Genomic DNA, 7574 nt, shown 5'->3' on the forward strand with positions numbered 1-7574 from the left:
AGGCTAAGAGTATTACCTCCATTGATAACACACTCAGGTTATTACCATACCAGAGCCAAACTAGGCTGTGACCATAGAGTGGATTTCCAGTCACTATGCACTGAAGTGCCTAAGACAAGTAAGCCAATGATATCCTTGTCCCCAATATTCACTGTGGGAAGAGAGGGTTTTTGGATATCACCCAAAAGAATGTCCGACAAGATCGTAGATTTAGCAGCAGTCAACCAGGAAGCAGACTGAGGTGATGGAATCTTTAGGCAGGAGTTTCTCCAGGTGGCTGTCAGGCAGTCGTTGAACTTTAACCATTAGGGTATGCAGCAGCAGCAGCAGCAGGATCTCTCAGTGGCTCCAAGGGACTGTCACACCTCATGCTGGGCTGTAAATTCCTACACAGACTGGTTAAGGATACATTGCATAGGCTTGGCAGGCTTTGATCCTGCTGGTTTTTAAGATCTTTAAACAATAGCCCAGGACAATTTACCAAAATCACAACATTTTTACTAACCAGATATTTTTGTAAATAGACACAGAAGGCTCAGAAGGCTTAGTCTTGTAACCATCTCTGACAGATGCAGTCTCCACACCTTGCATATCAACAACTGTTAGCCCTATTTTTTATGCCTTTAAAAGAATTATTTTATCTATTTTGCCTCATTTTTCCAAAACTGACTCTGGACCCTTGATCTTAAAATGGGGGTAGAAGGGCGAAGATCCATCTTCTGTAACTTCTTCAAGCTGACTTCAGGGGCGTTGATCTTACCTAGCCAGGAACCTATAACCTTAGCCTATTTTACAAAGAGGCCATCAGGGTTAGATGTCATTAAGAACAATATTTAACATTTGACAACTGCACAGACCTTTTCTCCGGCTACAGCAGTGTAGCTTGTTTAGCACTCTGGTTTGCAAAAGCATCTTCCTAGATGGCTTAGGAATGTGATCTCAACAATGCCTAAGATGCCTAAGTTACCTTTGCAGGCCTTTAGACAGATATCAATAGAAACACACTCAGGTTTGCAAACTTTTTCCTGAGCAAATGAACTTCATGTAACTAGTGTCAGCCAATCAATTAAAGCTTTTTGGCACATAAAGGGGTTGAGATTTAAACTATCCCCCACATTTTATAACATTAGCTTTTTACTATCATAGAGGATTGGCAAGTTCCTGTCTCTTACAAGGTAGTCATGAACATTAGGCATGCTTCCAAACTATCTTCCTATGACCTCCCGGCTCTGACCAGTTTTGAAAGGCCACGCACAAATGACACTAGGATCTGACATTTCTGCCATCCAAGCAGTGGCTTACTGCCTCTGGATGCTTCTCCATTGCTTTTGTCCCAGGAGTATCTTCTCCACATTGGGATAAATGCCTCATTGGCATTTCGCTTTAGCTGGTTGCTGGACTCGAGCTCAGGGCCTGAGCACTGTCCCTCAGCTCTACAGCTCAAGGCTAGCACTCTGCCACTTTGAGTCCCAGACTCAGGGCTTGAATGCTGTCCCCTAACTCTTCAGTCCAGGGCTAGTACTCTGCCACTATGAGTCTTGAGCTTGGCGCTTGAGTACTGTCCCCTGACTCTTTAGTCCAGGGCTAGTACTCTGCTGGCTGAAGAGAGGTGACAGTCTCACAGGGACCTTTGTCTGCCCAGGCTGGCTTCGAACCAGTTTGCAGATCAATGCGTCTTATGAAAGGCCACTTTACTCCAATTAAAAGCAACAAGGTGGTCAACATAGAAGTAGCTTTTAAGCATGCTCTTACCTGAAACTTATTAAGAGTCAAAGTTACATCTGACAAACTTGTAAGAATCCTCTGTGCTTTGCTCTGGGCTTGCTGGAAACTTAAAAAACCTATAAGAGCAAGCTAGAATAGCAATTATTTTGGTAATTTTAATTTTTCCCTTTGTGTACATTGAGGCCAATGTCAAGAACAATTTTACATTTAAACTTTATATCCAAAAATCCATTTTTTTAATTAATTTTTTTAAAAGCCTCTTATTAATCACCTTTAATATTTCATACTTTAGTTTTCATTTGCGTTTTGAAAAGATCCCTTGAAATCTTGAGGCCAGGTGTCACTCATTGCCTCTTGGTTGCTTGTTTTAAAGCAGACACACATTAAGATTTTTAAACTCAAATGACAATTTTTCCTTAATGTAAAAATTACAGTCACCATCATTATACCACGAGGCTAGACTTAACACCTCTATAACTTTTAAAAATATCTTAATTGTAAAACATTAAAAGCAAGCTACATTATACAAATAACTTTTTAGCTCCCTTTTAAGGCCTTCCTAATTTTAATGTTAACACATTCAAGGGGCAGTTTTAGCAATACTAATCAGATCATCACATCACTTATTTTAACCATCATGTTTTCAGTGTCTGACTGCAGAGAAAAGAGAGAACAAAGATGGGCCGTTCGGCCCCTTCTATGGAATGGGCACACCCAATCTGACTCTTTAGGGTTAGATGAACTGCGTTTGTGCCAGCTTACCCTCTTTCACCCTGCGTGGACTCTTCCCAGGGCCTGTCCCACCATGCATGGCCAGCTGAACTGCACTTCTGCTTGTTCACCCCTTACCCCTAAAGATAGGTCTTCTGTTGGTTTCTTTTCTCCATCTCTTCTCTTGGTTCTCGAATGAAATACAGTTTTAGACAGACAGAACAGGTAACATCTTTGACAGTGTTAAACTAACCTTTACATTTAAATTTTTAATATTTATCTCCAAATTTTAGCCAAGGGAATTAGATCTCAAACTGCCAATGCATTTTTGTTAAGCCAGATAATTTGATTACAGTATAAACAGTCATACATTTTAAAACATTAGTCTTTTAAAATACCAGGTTTTCTAATTTGCAAGTTAAAGAATCTTTACAAAGCCATTTAAAACAATGTGAAGATTTTTTAAAATCTTTGGTAATGTCCAAACCTCATAACCTTTTGAATTTTAAATTTTAAACTCACCCAATTGTTACAGCATGCTGACAATTCTTATCTTTGAACATGTTCACGGACACACACAAAGCACTCACACAGATCTTAAAGCGCGCAAAAATCAAAATCAGTCGTACGTACACCTTTTAAAGTTCTTAAACAAAAATTTAAGACAGTATTTCTTTTAACTAGGTACCTTTGTTGGGCTTTATTTTCCCAGAGCTTGCTTATCTAGCAAGGCGATTCACTAATTAGTCTTTTGAATCCCTTCTGTAGGAGGAGGGCTGGGGGAGGGGGTCACCTAAAACTAAACTGTCCAGATTTTTACATTGTCAGGACTAGTTGAAAAAGTCCAAACCAGGCACACAGCCTTTTACACCCTCCCTGCTAGCAGCCTGCACAAGGAGAAAATGCAGCCTGAGGCTTGAAGGGAACCAAACTAGCCCAGTAACCTTCCATGCCTCACAGGGAGGGTGGGCGTAGCAGGTCTGTGACCCAGCCCAGCTGGAACTTTTATTCCCCCAGAGATGTTTAAATAAATAACAAAAACACAGATAAACACAAAAACCAAGGATCCACATTTAAAACTGGTACCAATTCTAAAACAGAACTAGACAAGAACTGAAGGCTGAGTTGGGGACTAATGAGCCCCAGTTTATCCCTACTGGAACTCTGTGCTGTTCTCACTCAGCAAGCTGAATCCAGAGGCTACTGATTGAGCCTGTCACACTCACCCAGAACTTTCCTACCCCAGAAAACATAAAACAAACACACACTAAAGTTAACAATACAACCAAGTGGCCACAAAGACAAAATCAAGTCTCAGTGAATGGGGCGACATTTCACCACCATTCACTTACCAGGGGGCTCAAACCCCCTATTTACCTCCGGAGGATTTTTTTTTTTTTTTTTTTCCTGCAGACGTTGACCCAGGGGCCTTCCAAGGCGGAGGAGAATTCCCAGTCATCTGGGGCAAGGGAAAAGAAAAATCCCTAGCGGCCGTCCCCTCAGACTGGCAGGTTCTCCCCCACGCTCAGACCCCCTGAGCCAAGGCCCAAGGCTGAAATCTAACTGGGGCCACTCACAGGTGGTCAGTGGCAATTTCATAATTGACAAACAAGCAAGTTCCTAAAACCTGACAATCTAGGCTCAGGCTGTCCTTCCAGTGCTGTAAAGTAAGGCTAAGGGGGGGTTGTGACAGTCTGTCCCATGCTTAAATTTTAACAAACACAAAAACAATACTGACAACACTTAGAACATTTAGCTTCGCTGCGCGTTTTTGCTAACAAACTGAAAGCAAAACCTGATGGAGACTTTATTGAGAGTCCGGATCTCTCGTCTCCCAGATGAACCACGCGTCCAAAAGGACCGGGTTCCAGATGGGCCACTTTTTCAGGCCCTCGGATGAGCCACTGTTTCAGGCTCCGGATGAGCCACTGTTTCAGGCTCCGGATGAGCCACTGTTTCAGGCTCCGGATGGGCCACTTTTTCAGGCCCTCGGATGAGCCACTGTTTCAGGCTCCGGATGAGCCACTGTTTCAGGCTCCGGACACCCCCAAGACGTCTCCTGGGGGTTGCAGTCGGGAGTACGAGCTCGTCAGCTCCTCCACGGGTCCGCCAGATACGGACGAGTACGGCCGAACTCACCAGATTCGCAAGCGCACAGTAATTGGACAGACAGATTGACTTCAAACAGCACACAGACAACACTCAGACAATACACAGACGCTGGCCAGCTTACCTCCCGAAAATGGGTCGGTGGTCCCTGGGTAGGGGTCTCTATCCCGGACGAGCCCCCACATGAAAGACCCCCGAAGGCTTGGGGTGTCCTTCAGTCTGAAGAGACCCTTCCCCAAGGAACAACGAGACCACTTGTGCGGATGCAATCAGCAAGAGGTTTATTCGGGCATGCCTCGGCTCCCAGGTGCACTTAACCACGAGATCCACAAGGTTCGAGTCAAGTGTCTGAGAACCGGTTACACGGGTACCCGGGGCGACAAAGTCTATCGGGAGACTTGCGCGCCGAGTGCTTGAAAGCACCCTCTTTTTATGGACAGCAGAAGCGAGGTTACAGAAGCGAGATGCGTGGTTACAGGGGGATGATTGGTTATTTTCAAATTACGCTCAGGATAGGGATTGGGCAGGTTAAGCTGGCCAGATGGGGTAGGTGGGGTTGGGGGGGGGAGCTGACGTGTCGGTACTTGCCCTGACATGCCGGTACTTGCCCTGACATGCCGGTTCTGGTCAGAATGCCCCGAAACTTCTTGTTCCCTAATTTTGACAAGTGATTTATTACATCCTGCCCTACCCTGCCATTAGGGTTAAGTTTTACAGGAAGGGACAGGTGGGTCGGCTATTTTCCAGGAATGTCTGGCTTTAAGGCATGTACTAGGGTCAGGCTAGGGTCTGCAGGCGGTGACTCAGAGGCTCGAGGTTTCGTTTCCTGGTTAGCGGCCTGCGCTTATCCTGCCCCACCACCCCCTTAGGTATGCAGGGTAAGGGGCAGCAATTTTCTTGGGGTACCTAGTGGGCAAGCACGGGCTGGGGTCTTTCACCACAGTGCTGTAGATGTACCTGGGCCCTGAGTTCAAATCCCATGACTGGCAGAAAAAATGGCATGAATTGCAAGCCAAGAAGCCTCATAATTTTTAAAATATTTTAATGTGTTTATTTATTTATTTATTTTTAATTTCTCAAGCACAGAGCTTGAACTCAGGGCATGGCAACTCTGCCTCAGCTTGAATCACTCCAGGCTGGGGTGCAGCCACTGGACCTGAACTAAGCCCTGAGAGGAGACTCCAGCTGGGACAGCTTCTTTACAGGTTTTGTTTTTGTTTTAGGGATTATAGAAAAAAACAAAAACCTTGGCTCCAACCAGCCCAGTTCTTGGAATGAAAAGAATGCCTCTAGGTCCCCCCCACCCCCTTAACAACTCAACCCTCCTTCATTGTTCTGTTAAAGACTGACCAATTAAACAGGTAGCCAGTAATCTGGCTCATGCTGGCATGCTGGCTGGCATGCTGGAGACATCCCAAGTTTACTATAAACTCTACCTTTTTCACATGCTTATGTTAAACTCCACTAAACTCCTTTGTGTATGTTTACCTTAAGCTCTGCTTTACCATTGAATTCGAGAGTCATTTAAACCAAAAGTGATAGGCTGGTTTAAACAGCCTTATGTGACAAAGTGTAACCTCCCTGGCCACCTGCGTGTGGTCTGGTATGACTTTGCAATCTTTTGGGTGTGTGAAAAATCTCTTTGGTTGCCTATGTGACCAGGCTTCACCTTGTGATATTTGCCTTTAAAAACCTAAGCACATGGGCCGCTAGGGGTCGCAGTATCAGCTCCCGAGCCTGTGCTGTGGCCCTGGCCAGTCAATGCAGGAACCTTCTCAATAAAGTTGCTTCTTTAATATCAACTTTGTTGCGGTGGGCTCTGTCACTCCGGACGACTAGGTGGGCTTGCCTGCCTGAGTAGGGGTCTTCCTACTACAGACGCACAGCCAAAACTGAGTTCCCGGGGCACAAATGCTGACAGGAATAATAAATACATAAAACAACACAGAAACAAAGAAGAAAAACCTGCAACTTGCAGATGGCTGCCGGTTTTACATTTGTTTTCGTTGCAAGGTGATCTTCCTGTGTCTGAATGACATGGCTGAAAAGTGTTAGAAACCTGGCATTGCTGAAGGCTGGAGGGCTACCAGGGAAGCCATAGGCCAACTAGGCAACATAGGCCCGGGGTTCAAAGCTTGGTCCTGACCCCTACAAATGGCCGGAGATCCTAATAGTCTCATTCCTATTCATAGGAATACCGATGGAAGGTTATGAATGTCAAGGTTTAATTAGTTGTTCCTGAATGATGCTACTATAAAATTAGAGTGATTTTAGGAGGCCGATGGATTTTCATGAATGTTTTTGATACATTAAAAGAATACTATTAATTACATGTACACAATAGTTTCGGGACAGTGGTTGATTTAATTAACAATTCATTAAGGATGAAAACAATAATATAAATTACATGGAGGCATTAAAAATACCCAAATATTGGTAGGAATGTAGCCTATTCAACTGAATAATGTATAGACATTTCTGGCACTCTATAAAGATCTATATTTATTTGTGTACTACCATCTGCATGTCAATCTGTTCTTATTTTGTCAACCTCTGGGGCTCGATCTCAGGTGCTGGAAACTGCTTGTCAGCTCAATATGCCCCAGGCTGGCGTACTGACACTCACCCATTCATGAATTGGGCCTTGTAGGTTGTGAGTTCAGATGCCAGCACCCACAAAAATTGATTCATAGAGTAAGAAACCCTTGGTTACACAGGTTTTCCTTTGCTGTGAAAGTCCTGGATGTCAGGTGTGAAGTTCATACATCGGCAAATCCATCCTATATAATAAATGTAATAAATAGTCCATGTGTAAGAACAGTCAATAAAATAAATGGTAAATAAATGAATAAAACAAAAAAATGAATAGCTATACTAAGCACAATATGGAGTCAATATATGTGGCTCGATCTCAGGGCCTGGGAACAACCTGGCAGCTGAATTGGCTAGAGGCTGCTGTGATGGCAGCCACACATAAATGAATTGAGTCTTCTAGGCCCTGAATTTAGATCCCAACACTGCCAAAAATG

This window comes from Dipodomys spectabilis, unplaced genomic scaffold (genome assembly GCF_019054845.1).
Source record: "Dipodomys spectabilis isolate Male_0828 unplaced genomic scaffold, ASM1905484v1 ptg000690l, whole genome shotgun sequence".
NCBI lineage: Eukaryota > Metazoa > Chordata > Mammalia > Rodentia > Heteromyidae > Dipodomys > Dipodomys spectabilis.